Source organism: Lathyrus oleraceus, chromosome 1, assembly GCF_024323335.1.
Source record: "Lathyrus oleraceus cultivar Zhongwan6 chromosome 1, CAAS_Psat_ZW6_1.0, whole genome shotgun sequence".
In the NCBI taxonomy this organism is placed as follows: Eukaryota; Viridiplantae; Streptophyta; class Magnoliopsida; order Fabales; family Fabaceae; genus Lathyrus; species Lathyrus oleraceus.
In genome coordinates this window covers 391,275,003-391,288,263 of record NC_066579.1, presented here as the reverse complement: position 1 = coordinate 391,288,263, position 13,261 = coordinate 391,275,003, and positions in this window count along the sequence as shown.

Sequence of the window (13,261 nt, the reverse complement as noted above, 5' to 3'; positions counted from 1 at the left end):
TATGCAAAGTTATCTAAATGTGAGTTCTGGTTGAAGGAAGTGAGTTTCCTTGGCCATGTGATTTTGAGTGGTGGGATTTCTGTTGATCCTGCTAAAGTTGATGCTGTATTACAGTGGGAGACTCCGAAGTCTGCTACTGAGATACGCAGTTTTCTGGGGTTAGCTGGTTATTATCGCAGATTTATTGAGGGCTTCTCTAAGTTGGCATTGTCGTTGACGCAGTTGACTAAGAAGGGTCAAGTGTATGTGTGGGATGCAGCTTGTGAAGCGAGTTTTGTTGAGTTGAAGAGGCGGTTGACCAGTGCTCCAGTGTTGATCTTGCCTAATCCTGGTGAGTCCTTCGTTGTTTATTGTGATGCTTCTTTGATGGGTCTTGGTGGTGTTTTGATGCAGAATGGTAAAGTTGTAGCTTATGCTTCTAGACAGTTGAAAGTTCATGAGAGGAATTATCCTACGCATGATCTAGAGCTTGCAGCTGTTGTATTTGTGTTGAAAATGTGGAGGCATTATCTGTATGGTTCCAGATTCGAAGTGTTCAGTGATCACAAGAGTCTGAAGTATCTGTTTGATCAGAAAGAGTTAAATATGAGGCAGAGAAGGTGGTTAGAATTACTGAAGGATTTTGACTTTGAATTGAGTTATCATCCCGGTAAGGCTAATGTAGTTGCAGATGCGCTGAGTAGAAAGTCTCTACATATGTCTATGATGATGGTTCGGGAGCTTGAGTTAATTGAACAGTTCCGTGATATGAGTTTGGGTTGTGAAGTTTCCGCTGATAGTGTAAAGTTGGGTATGCTGAAGTTGACTAGTGGAATTCTGGAAGATATTCGGAATGGTCAACAAGTTGATGTCGCTCTAGTTGATCATATTACTATGGTTAACCAGGGTAATGGTGGTAATTTTGAGATTGATGAGAATGGCATCCTGCGATTTAAAGGTAGAGTTTGTGTTCCTGAGGTGTCTGAATTGAAAAAGAGTATTCTTGAAGAGGGCCATAGGAGTGGATTGAGTATCCATCCAGGTGCAACTAAAATGTATCAAGATTTGAAGAAGTTGTTTTGGTGGGCTGGTATGAAAAGAGATGTTGCTAAGTTTGTGTATGCCTGTTTGACTTGTCAGAAGTCAAAGATTGAACATCAGAAACCGGCAGGTATGATGCAACCTTTGAAGATTCCTGAATGGAAGTGGGATAGCATTTCCATGGATTTTGTGACGGGATTGCCGAGGACGGTGAAAGGTAATGATTCTATTTGGGTGATTGTGGATCGATTGACTAAGTCGGCGCATTTCTTGCCGATGAAGATTAATCACTCTTTAGAGAAGTTGGCAGAGTTGTATATTGAGGAGATAGTGAGGCTGCATGGTATTCCATCCAGTATTGTGTCTGATAGAGATCCCAGATTTACTTCTAGATTTTGGGAAAGTTTGCAGAAAGCGTTGGGGACTAAGTTGAGGTTGAGTTCAGCTTATCATCCTCAGACTGATGGTCAGACTGAAAGAACTATCCAATCCTTGGAGGATTTGTTGAGAGCTTGTGTGTTGGAGCAGAGTGGTTCTTGGGATAGTTATTTGTCGTTGGTGGAGTTTACTTATAATAATAGTTTTCATGCTAGTATCGGTATGGCTCCATATGAAGCATTATATGGTAGGAGGTGTAGAACTCCATTGTGTTGGTATGAATCAGGTGAGAGTGTTGTACTCGGACCTGAGATTGTGCAGCAGACGACTGAAAGGGTTAAGATGATTCAGGAGAAAATGAAGATTTCTCAGAGTCGTCAGAAGAGTTATCATGATAAGAGGAGAAAGGCACTTGAGTTCCAAGAGGGAGATCATGTGTTCTTGAGAGTTACTCCGACGACAGGTGTGGGTAGAGCTTTAAAGTCTAAAAAGCTTACTCCGAGGTTTGTGGGTCCGTATCAGATTTTGAAGAGGGTTGGGGAAGTGGCGTATCGGATAGCTTTACCGCCGTCGCTTTCTAATCTGCATGATGTGTTTCATGTATCTCAGTTGAGAAAATATATTGCGGATCCTTCGCATGTTGTTCAGTTGGATGATATCCAGGTGAGGGATAATTTGACCGTTGAGGTGTTGCCAATTCGGATAGATGACCGAGAAGAGAAGACCCTGAGAGGTAAGAAGATTGCTCTAGTGAAAGTTGTTTGGGGAGGTCCAGCTGGTGAGAGCTTGACTTGGGAGCGTGAAGATCCGATGAAGGAGTCGTATCCGGCTCTATTTGCTTGAGGTATGTTTTCGAGGACGAAAACTTCTAAAGTGGGGGAGAGTTGTAACACCCCGAATATTGTTAGATTAATTTAAATATTATTTTAATATGATTATTTGAAGGTAAAATGAATTGTTAAATAATATTGGGAATTATTATTATTATTATAGATGTTATTTATTTTAATAATAATTAAATAAATAAAATAAATGGAATATGAAGAGTGGAAGGGTAAAAGTGGAATTGGATAAAAGAGGCCAAAGTGAGAACTCAGAGTGTTTTCACGTATTTTTGCCTCAGAGTCAGAGAAAGGGAGAAATGCTGAAGAGAAAGAGAAGGAAGAGGAAAAGGCCAAAGATTGCTCAGAACTTCCTTCAATCCAAAGAGGTAAGGGGTCTGAACCTTATTAAACGATAATATGCGAGCAAATTCATGATATATGTTGGATTGTTGATGGATTTTGGGGATTTTAGGGAGATTGGGAAAGTTGGGGTTTTGATGGAAATTCTCCGATCTGTGAGTTTTGTTGAGTTATATGCATTATAATCGAAGTATGTTGTGTATATATGACTGTTAAATGTTGATATTGGGTTGTTAGCTGTGGGGTATGAGTTATGGCGAGTAGAGAAGCAAAGCTGCGCTGGTTTCCGTAGCAGATGGCTTCTGTTCGCGCGCGATTCGCGGCGCGAAGCCCAGTTCGCGGCGCGAACTGGGCAGGATTCAGAGGAGTTTTGTAACGCATCGTTCGCGGCGCGAACCCGGCTGCGCGGCGCGTACTGAAGCGAATTAATTGTTCGCGACGCGATCCTTCGTTCGCGGCGCGTCCTGGGGTAATGGAGGAGTTCGCGGCGCGTCCCTATGTTGGCGGCGCGAACTGTGCTGTGAAGCTAATGTTGGTGAGTTTTTGAGTACGTTGAGTTGCGAGACTCTTAGTAAGTCGCTGTAATTGTATTATAAACAATTAACAGTGATTATATGATTGTGTATGAGGTGTTTATGATGATGAGATGTTGAATTTACGTGTTTAGTTATAAATGTGTTATGTAACGATGTGATATCGTTGTAATGTTGTTGTTGTTTTGTTGAGTTGTATGTCATGCTATTAATGATGATGATAACATGACTATATGATGCTGTTGTTGCTATGTTGATTATGATGCATGTTTGGTGTGCATGCATTCATGAAAGGCCGATGCCTAGTGATGAACGGACTGAGTTCCAATGATGTTGTTGACTCCGGGCTTGTTGAGAGGCTTGGTTCCTTGCGGGGAACTCGGATTCTATGGTGATGAATCTGGAGGTGGTGATCCTGTAGTTGGTCACAAAATGGGTATACCGAGTCGTGTTGAGTCATGCATGGGTGTGTGCATTGCATTTGATATGTTGTTTTGTTGATGTTCACGAGTATGTTGATTATGATGATTATGAGGAGCTATGTTGGCATATGTGAAATATATTTATGTTTATATTTCTGTCGTTATATTATTATTTAATAATGTAATTCTCACCCCTTCTGCATGTGTTTATGTTCATCTATGATGAGCAATGTGCAGATAAAGAGGAGTAGCTATTGTTGAGGTTTGAAGAATAAGTGTAGAGTTATTCTACAGAGTCGAGTCAAATGCTCTGGTCATGTGACACCGGGGTTATGGGATTCGATAGATAATTGGTTATTATTTACGTTGTTTTATGATGACTAATATGTTGAGATGCTTTGTTGAGATAATGTTGAAACATTATTATGAATTGTTATACGATGAATGATAATATTTGTGTTGTTGTCCGCTGCGAAGTTTTAAATAAAATAAATAATATGTTTTATGTTGTGATGCGATAAGTGTTATGTTGTAAGAAATGTAAACTCTTCTACATGTTGTACTCTGATAATCTATTTAAATATGTCGTTTGGGTAGAAGGGTGTTACAGTTTGCACAGCAAAAACACCAATTATCCAGTTCACTACTATGGAGATGCACCAGAGTGACCGGGTAAAACTACAGTTCGGCATGCAACAACAAATTCCAGAACCTCCGACGTGTTTGGGAGATTGGCATAAAAAAAGAGTCGATGCCCAATGGGATTATTCCGACTGGAGAGACTTCGCAAAAGAGATGTGTTGCCATTGGAGGAATCGACGACAACACATCTTAAACGAATCAGTCATACATGGTGCTAGACCAACTCCGCAGTATATGACATGGTTTAGGTCGGTTACAATGCCACAATTTGTGTCTGAGCCAAGGTATTTGATTTATCCACGCCAACTAGCTTCGTCATCATACGCCCAACAACAAGTCCCCGTCCAAGAACAATGTCAAACCACCCAAACCCAACGACCAACCTCACATCATCAACCTACCATATATACCCAACAACCAAACACCCAACCTCGCAACCCATTCATGCCACACACCCAACCTCAAAACCCAAAATAAAACCCTACCCACCAACAACCATACATAGCCACCACAACAATCTATAGCCCAGATGATTCATACAATTCATGCCATCATAGCCCCCCACCAATGACCATCCAAACATCCCATCACTACAACTCCTAACCATTGTTTGCCTATAATACACCCAAAAATTATTAATTCGTTTCCAAACTGATTTAATGTCCCAATTCGGGCAATCATACCATCCACAATTCACCTAACCACAACAACCTAACTACGAGAACATGAGCACCGAACTCAATTACGGAAGCGCAGTTAGCGAGAACCCCCCTCAGCTATTGGAAACAAATGATGACACATCTATCAAATACCGTTGGACCTTCCACCGGACCTTCACACCATCCACCATTGGATCATGTCAGCACTCAAAGACCTCAAACACCTCAGAAGAATCGTGGCAGACCTCGAAGACAGACTAACGCACCTGGATGTGGAACAGGGGGGCATTTCAATCGGGCGTGTCATTGAATTTCTTATTAATTCCGTGTAATTTTTTATTTTTATTTTCATTATTTTTTATTTTATTTTTAAAATTAACATTTAAATTTAAAAAAAATTATAGGTGCATGTGCCACATGCATTGGCGCATACACTATGTAGTGTATGCATGCGCCAATGCATGTGGCGCCTAGGTTGCCCACCATTGTGAGCATGGTGCCTCCTCTCTAGCTTAATTGCATGCGCCAGTTCAACTGACGCATCAGTTAAGAAAGGTAGTAATTTTGGTATTTTTTTGAAAAAAAGGTTATTTAGGGATTTTAATTGAAATTAGTGGTTGTTTAAAAAAAATCATGTAAAGACTTAAATAAAAGATGAATTATATTGTTTAGCTCAATACAACTCCTTTGTTACAAGGTGAGTTTACTGATGTAATATATTTGCGTTAAAATTGAATTGTCGTTAAATTGGGATGCTTTCGTTATAAAATTTAGTGAAACTGAAACCATTGTCTTTGTGCTGATTGATGGCATTAAAACAAAATATATTTTCATGTGTCAATGTTTGGAAGAATGTTGTGAATACTAGATCGTATAAAGATGTTAGATTAGCTATGGGTCAGGATTTATATTGTCATCAGCTTATCCTGGAGTCGTTCTTCACGATTCCATCAACACCATCTTTGTCTCCCAGAGATTTTTTCAGTGAAAGGCTTCAGACGAGAGTTCTTTGGTTCATCATTTGCCTTGTTTCTCAATTTTTTTGGACGACCAATTGCTCGTCTCATAGCAAGAAGATAAATTGGCACAATTGTGGTCCATTTGTTGGAAATACAATATTTGAGTAGGTCTTCTCAAAAGTTGACTTTTTGACAAATTCATAAACATAACCAACCATACAGACCATATAAACCAAATAATACAAAATGCATGTGAATTATACATATAATACTCAGCCACAAAATTTTCAGGTTGTTTTATGATGTTCCAAATGCATGTGATTACATGACACCAAGGTATTCAAGATAAATCCCACTTTCTACATGAACTTGTTTCATTTTTAAGATTCACACAGTATGTCTTAATCCCATTGGTCACACCAAAAATTGACAGATCATTATCCTCATGCCATGTTGGAGTCCACCCTTGTGCATCATCCTCAAAAGATTAAATTGATCAAAACCAGCACCTTGAATTAAATTCATGGCCTTCTTTTTTCCCCTATATGATTGATCTTGTGAAGTCTTCACTCCCCACCTCTCAAGAGATTCATCTATGAGGCATGTTGGCTTAATATAAGGACTATGCCGTAGGACATTTGCAAATTTTCTGGCAAGCCAAGTAGTCTTAGCACTCCTATTGTGTGCAATTGTATGACATGTATGATCATCGACATAACTAACAATTTTCCAATATTGTTGCCCATTCCTTTTACTAATCCTTAGGTAGAACTTACAACCAACCACACACTTACATCCTTTTGGCATCATTCTTCTTGATGAACACATTTTTTCTGATTTTCCATTCCATACTCTTTGATAACATGTCTTATCATCTCTTTGTTTGTAAACATCATTCCCAATTGAAATCCATTTCCCTCACCACTCTTATAAGTTAGAAACTTTACTACATCTTCATCATCCTCACTCCTAGGAGGTGGGAATAAATGATCGGAATCCTCACATTCCTCATGTTGCATATCAGCTGGCCCTTTGCTTCCACTAGCCTCACCTAAAGTTTCAGGAGGGATTACTTTAGTCTAATTCATCTCATCAGAATCTTCAGTGGCCCCATTAACTTCATCATCACTAAACTCACTTGTAACATAATCATCATTATTCAATTCAGCTTGTTCATTGTTGACTTCAACATTAGGTTCATTGACATTAGGCTAATTAACTTCAATTTCAAGCTCACTAACATTAGGCTCATTGACTTCAACTTCACGCTCACTAACATTATCCCCACTGACATCAGCATTACCTCAGTAAAATTACCCTCAGTAACATTACTCTCATCATCATTCACTTCAGCATTAGGCTGACTAAAACAAGTATATTGTACCCCATCCTCATCAATGTAGTTTTCTATTTCACTTGGACCCACAGACTAAGTTTACTTTCAGTGGGGACCACAACAAAACATTAAACAAAACATGGTGGACCACAACATCTGACTATTACACGTAAACAAGAAACAACTAAGGGGCCACAACAAAACAGCTGAAAAGGAAAGTGGACCACACGTATATCATGAAAAACAAAACAACCGTGAATCCCAGAAAGAGAGACAAGAAAACATACCTGAAACAAAGCTTCACTTGTCCACTAGTCATCTTCGTGAATCCCAGAACTTTGTGTTTGATGTTTTGATCAGTGTGATTGAGTGGATTTAGGATTTCTTCGTGATCTTCTTCAGATAGTGAAAGGGGAAATGCAATTAGGGTTCAAAATGATTTAGGGATTTCTGGAAATGTAATGTTGTCATTTTTATAATGTTTAAAATTAAATTAAAAATGATTTAAATAAATTACAATTATTTTGTAAAATGAAATATATGTTAATATCATTTAAATATTCAAAAAAGGTGACATGGATCCATAATGGCGTTGCCACATCATTAATGAATCTGTCAAACGGAGGGGACCATAAAAATCACAATGAAAATAAATTTTAACGATTAAAAAACTGATTTTTAAAATAGGAAATTGAATTTTAAAAAACTTAAAAACAAGGGAATCAAAAATTCATTGACCATAATTTAAACTTATTAGAGAATATGCATCTTTAGGACTTCTGACGAAGTTAAAAAAATGTCATTTTGTTGTCTTTTTACCCTTTTCTTTTCTCCCCTTGTCTAAATACTGTGTTGAGTCACAAATTAAAAAACATGACCAAACTCATCATCGCAATGAAAACCCCACATACACTATAGGATCCTAATAGAGGTGGCAGTTTGAAATCAACTCTGCCCTGCACCAACTTATGTTCTTGTCTCCTTAAAAATCAAGGACACAATAGTTAGAGCTTATAGAACAGACCATGTTCAAGTAAGGTTGTGCTTATTCATGCTCAGATTTGAATATATTTAAGTTTTGCTGTGCTTAAAGGGTGTGAGAGTAATATAATGGCTTTTGTTATATATTTAAGTTTTCGCCTCAGAAGAATTCAGCTTTGGATGATATACCGTTTACGCCGAATTAAATTAACTGATGTTATGTGTGAGGTTCTAAACTTTTAGTCTATGCTGATTACCATCAGTTTGATACAATGATTTCAACTCCAATAAATGCATAGAAAATTATCTTTGAGTTTACTTTAAATTGAGCTGCAAATAGCTGATAACTGAGGTAAGCTAGTTGTCAACTATTGTCCAGATACACTATTGTTTTGGAAGAAAACCAAAATGAGGATTAATCTCTCAGATTCTTGGGGAGATATTTTTAAGAGACAAGAACCTTTTCACTTAGAAAAAAACCAATTGATGGAGTTCTTCAAACTCAGGAATACTTGGATGAGAAGATTTCCGAGAAAGATAGGTGCGAAACCCATATTTTAATATTTACAAAACTGTGATTGTTATTATTTATCAATCAAAATTTATATTTCTTCAAATATTTTCACTTTTATCAATATGTAAAAAACTAAATTTTCAGTACGATTATTTTTGCATGTTTTTAAAAACAAGCATTTTTACCAATTTTTTGGAAAATTTCGATAAAAAAATACCGACAATTTTGAAAATTCCGATATTTATATGAAAATAACCAAAATCATTCTGACAATTTTCAAAATTTCCCTTTGACAACTAAAACTTCATAAAATTGCAAATTATCCAATATATTGAGAATTTTGCATATATTCATAATTTCCAATAGTGCATAATAATGCTTTACTTGTGTGATTCAGAACAGCAGGGTCTTCGATAGATTCTTGTATAGATTTTACGTAGTTCTTCACCACTGATGTTGTAAGTTTTCTATGAACAATTTAATTTAAAGGTTTTCCCATCTATATGATATTGATAGTTTACTCTCTATATGTTGTAAATGACATACATTTCACTCCTGATCAAGAGTATTAGCATGGACACTGACTATTGGTAAACAACATGGTATTATTGTTGTCATTGTTCGTTCTTATATTGCAAATGGGAAACGAGAGATGAAAGATAAATTGATTATGTATTGTGAGAGAGGAGGAAACTATAAAAGGAATAACACATATGAAAGCAATAATTCATCATAAGGCATTTAGAATATTAAAGTTAAATATACTCTTAGGCTGAGATCTGTGTCAATTGATAGCGGTTGGAAGGTGATGGTTAGGTGCGGATTGCACAATCGTAAACTATCTAAGGATTTTGATGACCATGGCATATTGGACCGTCTAAAAGATCATGAAAGACAGTTTGTGAATGACACGACGAAGTACAATATGACTCCAAGATACGTAGTTGCTGCTTTGAAAGACAAAGATCCAGAAAACCTCATCAATGTTACCCAAGTGTATAAAGCTAGAGCTACATACAATAGGAGCAATAGAGGTCCATTGATGAAAATGCAAATGTTGTTGAGTCTTATTCATAGAGAGAAATACACGTGCTGGATTAGAAATAGGGACAACTCAAATGTTGTTGCTGATATCTTTTGAACACATCCTGATTCAGTGAAGTTATTGAATATGTTTCATTTGGTGTTGATTTTTTATCGTACATATAAGACAATTAGGTAATGGCATCCATTCATTAAAAAATGCAGATTTTTTATTATGTGCATTGTGATCATACATGTATCGGCTACCACTACTTGATATTGTTGGTGTTACGTCAAAAAAGTTGACATTTTCGGTTGGTTTTGCCTATTTGAAACATGAAAGAGATGAGAACTTCAAATGGACACAGGAGAAGCTCAAAAAGTTGTTCTCTTTCGAGAATTTGCTATTGAAGGTTGTGGTGATGGACCGAAAACTTACGTTGATGAATGTCACGGAAGTTGTGTTCCCAAATTTAACTCATATGTTTGTTGGTTCCATATTTTAAAAAACGTTAGTATGAAATGTAAAAAGTACGTTAAATCAGAAATATAAGAACATGTCATGGATCTACAGAACAACATCATGTATTCAAATAGAGGAACTGAGTTTATCGAACACTTGAAGCACATTGAGATTGTTTGTGTTGATATTCCTTTATTTGTTAAGCATGTGAGTGAAACACGATTGACACTTTATAAAAAAAAATGTGTTTCTTAGACTAATTGAGTCACTCATTTAGGGAACACAACATCAGACAGGTACACAGATTTCATTTTGATGTTATTACATTATTAAACATAATTTAACATATATTTCTATTTATAGTTTTTAGGGTGGAGTCTGCTCATTGGACACTAAAAAATATGTTGATTATAAATCGAGGAGATTTATGCCGAAGTTTGGATGTTGTTAACACCATGTTGAAGTTGCAGCTAGGTTCAATCAGAGTCTCATTTCAAAAAATTATTGTTAACATTGAGCATCGGTATAACACTCCATTTTATGTCAACTTGCACGGTTTTGTTTCAAGACAGTGTATACAACACATTCGAAAGGAACTAGAAAGGGTAAAATTTATTGGGGCAAGCCAAGATGCGTGTGGTTGCTTCATTAGAACAATGCATGGGTTACTGTGTGCGTGTCAACTTGTTGGTTTCTAAATACAAGGGAATTATGTCCCTTTAGAATCAATTCATACATTTTGAAAGAAATTACACATTGAAGAGCACGAGGTTAGTCATGAAGAAAGTGATACACAGTTAGATTTAGAAGCAGAATATGAAGAGTTGAAGACATATTTCAGTACTTTGGATATTGTGGGCCAGAGGGTGTTGAAGAAAAAGGTTTGAGAAATAACACATCCATCCACAACTTCTATGTGTCTACAACCTGTGAAGTACAAGCCAAAGAAGGGAGTTAAGAAGAGCATAAATGGTCAAGAGGGATGTGCATCGTGATCCTTCACGGTGGAAGTATGTTGAGGGCTCGCATGGAGTTAGACTACAAAGAGATTATGCATAAAACCAACTAGAAGTCAACCGTCAAGTATGTCGGCTTGAAGTTAACCGTTCACCGCATCTTCGAGAGATGTTTACTTGTCTTAGTTTCCTGATTTCTTGCATCCATACATTGATGACATTGTTGATGTGGGTGACGCTAAAAATTATGGTTTTCAGACTATTGTAGATTTACTTTGATGAGACGAAGAGTCATGGGTTTTGATTTAGACACAATTAGATACTCAAGTTCATCAACACCCTCAATTGTTTTCCAATTTTTTCTATGACATGGTCTCTACAATTAGAAATGTGTTACGAGTAGAATACTTGGGTGTGCAGGGTATTGATAAATGGATGATGATTCTTGATATGGGTTACACTATTACTTGTAGATATAGTATCGTATTTGTCTCCTTATCCAAGAGACTTAACATCATATTTTTCTCTCTTGTCTTAACTCCACCTATGTATACAAGCAGACATAAAATCTTTGATGTTGGTTTTGTCAACAACAACCATTGGGGTCAGGTAAAGTTGAAACTTGATTGTCCATTGCCTCCCGTCATTGACCGTTGGAGATAGAACTATACTGAAGATCAAAAGTATGAGAATCAACATATGCAGGACAGATTAGGTACTGGGAAGTCGAAGTTAGAAAGTCATCCTAATTTGTTTTGTATTCTTATATGTAACACAATTTTTATTATATGTATATATTTTATCTATTCGAAAAAAGTTAGTGCAAGAAAAACAAATTAAAAATTTACTTCACTGTATATTGAAATTTTCATATTCCTGGAATTTTGTGGTATTCTGGTAAAAGAGCACATGTTTTTACTGGAAATTTCAGAAGTTCCATTATGTATCCTAAATTCCAAATTGCTTGTACTTTTACCTATGTTTCGATAAAAAAACATAATTTTTCACAAATTACCAGTAAAAACTTCAAAAATTTTATACTAACAATTAAAAACTTTAAAATTTTGAAAGTTTAGGTATTTAATAAAAGTATAACACTAAAACAACTCTAAATATCAGGAATAACTAGGAAGTGACCGACCTCGAAGATATGGAATTGTCTCCTTTTTTTCATATATATATATATATATATATATATATATATATATATATATATATATATATATATATATATATATATATATATATATATATATAATTCTACTAAGGTATTGTTTTTAACTGTTACCAACTAAATGACACTTATATCAATATAACTATTTAGTTATAGTTACAATTGGTGTTAGTTTCAAAGCTTCTGATTTGTAATTAGTGTGCTTCTTCTGGTTTAAATATTAATTAATGGTAAAATTTATAAGTCTAGTTGTAATTTGTAAGTGATTAATTTAACCATCGACAACGTTCAAAATTGATTTTATTGTAGAATCTAAACCATTTGATCTTAAATTAATGGTTGATACTATCGTTTACTGCACGTAAATGCATGATATTACGTTTTTAACTTTTATACTCTACTAAAATTCTGTAAGAAAAGTGTGCTGCAATAGTTCCTGAATTGTAACACTGAAATGGAATTTTTGGGGGACAACTAATGAAGAGATTTGGCACTCTACTATTATGTTGCATTATTATCTGTATATCTTTTAGTTCTAGTTAGTAATATTTGTCCATCTTATTATATGATTATTGAATCTTCTCAAACTCATCAAAATTCTTGTTGCAATCAAACACACCTTTTCTCATAAGTACTCTTGAAATAATTACTCACTTGTTACCCTTGAATATTATGAATTTCCACCAATTATGAAACTAAAGTTATCTTCACTTGTTTTTTCGCAAATCGCAATTAAACTTCAATAACAATTTCATCCAATTTTGTCGAAATTATCATTCCTGGGAGCAGAATTTAGCATTTAATCTTCTTCCCCATTATTATGACCTTTTATTTTCTTATGATAGAATGTTGATGGCCTTTTCAGCTTCAATTTGGAACACAAGGGAAAAACTGTCAGAACTACATCGGAATTCCTTTAAGGAAACTTGCCCTTCTTGTGGAGCTGAGTACGATCTTATGATCTTATTGCTCTATCCAATTCTATTCTCGCACGAGTTTTCTTTTCATGCATATTCA